At 43.9% G+C, this 2,721-nt stretch overlaps 1 pseudogene; it reads left to right on the forward strand.

Moving 5' to 3' along the window:
- The first annotated feature begins 859 nt into the window (after window positions 1-859).
- On the forward strand, window positions 860-1,400 carry LOC141124701 (large ribosomal subunit protein uL14-like; annotated as a pseudogene).
- The last annotated feature ends 1,321 nt before the right edge of the window (window positions 1,401-2,721 follow it).

Below are 2,721 nucleotides of genomic sequence, written 5' to 3' on the forward strand. Positions count from 1 at the left end.
TTATATGTTGGGGTGTTTGCTTTCCAAAATAGGGTCATTTTGTGGGCAATTCCTTAGTCCTGGTGCTCCAGGGCCTTCAAAAGTGTAATAGGTGGTTGAGAAATGAGATGTGCAATTTATGCACAACTATAAATGGACAACTTTGTGTAAAAAAAATGCGTTTTCTTTTTTTTCCACGAAAGCTGAAAATTGGTCTGGGCAGGAAGGGGGTTTAAGTGCCCTGTATTGAGGTGGATAAAGGCAAGCAGTAACTCTAATCAGAAGCACATAGTCCTACTTACATTACATATTTGAATGCTAAAGCTGTAGCATAGTACACTGTACTTCAAGATAACATAATGTAGCATACTCATTTTCGTTATAATAAAATCCTTATTTCCTCTCTTTTATAAGATGACCACATGGCTGCTATTCCATATACTATCCATGGCTAGTGAGTGTTGAGATTCATTATGAAGATCAGTGGCTTCTACCTATTCCACATCTGTATAACTCAATACTACACTTTAGAGAGACCAAATAAATTAAAATAAATGCTATAAGGGTAACTACATTCATTTTGGAAAAATAAAATAAAATTATTTTTGAAACCCCCAAATTTCTTAGCAAGAAGATCTATGCCCCACGATTTGCAGGATGGATTTCAATACAATTAAGGAGGACATACAATGTGAGGTGTGGTGACCGGACACCATGAATTTTGACCGAGCCGTGGTGTAATTGTTTCCAGATCTGTGCCCCAAATGCTAAATCACCGGTACCTGATGAATCCATTACTGTAATACCTGCGCACCCAGGGAGCAACATATTACTGAGGTTTTCCCCTCTCCCTTACTGCCAAAAAGGACAACTGAGACTTCCACCTCCAACCTCCTGCTCAATTTAAACAACTATTCCGCTCTTTCCGGTGACCAAGATGTCTAAGAGGGATCGTGGAGGTTCTTCTGATGCGAAGTTTCGCATCTCCCTCGGTCTCCCTGTGGGAGCGGTCATTAACTGTGCTGATAACACTGGTGCCAAGACTTTGTACATCATTTCTGTAAAAGGAATCAAAGGTTGCCTGAACAGATTGCCAGCTGCTGGTGCTGGTGACATGGTGATGGCCACAGTTAAAAAAGGAAAACCTGAACTTTGTAAAAAAAGTGCATCCTGCAGTGGTAATAAGACAACGAAAATCATACTGGAGAAAAGATGGTGTGTTCTTGTATTTTGAAGACAATGCAGGGGTGATAGTGAATAATAAAGGAGAGATGAAAGGTTCAGCTATAATGGGTCCAGTGGCAAAAGAATGTGCAGACCTGTGGCCTAGGATCGCCTCAAATGCTGGAAGCATTGCCTGAACATGCCATCTGTTTGTAAAATAAAATTCTTGTTACAAAAAAAAAAAAAAAAATTAACAACTATTCCAATTTCTAGACTGAGAAGCCCTAGCGGTACCTGATTGGCTGGCATTACCAGAACAGTTGGAAACCAACCCTTGGTCCCAACCAAGACCTCAGCGAGAGAAATGTTTCCGTTCCAGCCATCCATGATCATTTGCTGCTCACCCTGATCCAGAAGCCAGAGAAGACTGAATAATGGAACTATTACCTGAATGAGCTGAAAACCTCCTGCTGCAATAGTTACATACAGTATCTCACAAAAGTGAGTACATCCCTTACATTTTTGTAAATATTTTATTATATCTTGTCATGTGACAACACAAGAAATTACACTTTGCTACAATGTAGTAAGTGTACAGCTTGTATAACAGTGTAAAATTGCTGTCCCCTCAAAATAACTCAACACACAGCCATTAATGTCTAAACCTCTGGCAACAAACGTGAGTACACCTCTAAGTGAAAATGTCCAAATTGGGCCCAATTAGCCATTTTCTCTCTCCAGTGTCATGTGACTAGTTAGTGTTACAAGTTATAAGGTGTGAATAGGGAGAAGGTGTGTTAAATTTGGTTTTATCGCTCTCACTCTCTCACTGAAAGTTCAACATGGTACCTCATGGCAAAGAACTCTGAGGATCTGAAAAAAAGAATTGTTGCTCTACATAAAGATGGCCTAGGTTATAAGAACATTGCCAAGACCCTGAAACTGAGCTGCAGCACGGTGGCCAAGACCATACAGCAGTTTAACAGGACAGATTCCACTCAGAACAAAGACAAGTGTGTCTTGCCTACAGTCAAGCATTGTGGTGAAAGTGTCATGGTCTGGGGCTGCATGAGTGCTGCTGGCACTGGGGAGCTACAGTTCATTCAGTGAACCATGAATGCCAACATTTACTGTGACATACTGAAGCACGGAGAGGGGAGCAGTGTGACAGGTGGGTTGGAGCAGTGTGTCAGGGAAGGGGAAGCAGTGTGTCAGGTGGGGGGAGTAGTGTGAAAGGTGGGGGAGCAGTGAGTCAGGGAGGGGGGAGCAGTGTGACAGGTGGGGGAGCATTGTGTCAGGGCAGGGGGAGCAATGTGACAGGTGAGGGAGCAGTGTGTCAGGAAGAGGGGAGCAGTGTGTCAGGGGGGAGCAGTGTGTGGAAGCAGTGTGTTGGGGGAGCAGTGTGTCAGGGTGAGTGGAGCAGTGTGACAGGTGGGGGGAGCAGTGTAACAGGTGGGAGAGAAGTGTGTCAGGGAGGGGGGATCGGTGTGACAGGTGGGGGAGCATTGTGTCAGGATGGGGAAGCAGTCTGACAGGTCAGGGAGCAGCGTATCGGGGGTAAGCAGTGTGTTGGAAGGG

Source organism: Aquarana catesbeiana, linkage group LG01, assembly GCF_042186555.1.
Source record: "Aquarana catesbeiana isolate 2022-GZ linkage group LG01, ASM4218655v1, whole genome shotgun sequence".
Taxonomy (NCBI): domain Eukaryota; kingdom Metazoa; phylum Chordata; class Amphibia; order Anura; family Ranidae; genus Aquarana; species Aquarana catesbeiana.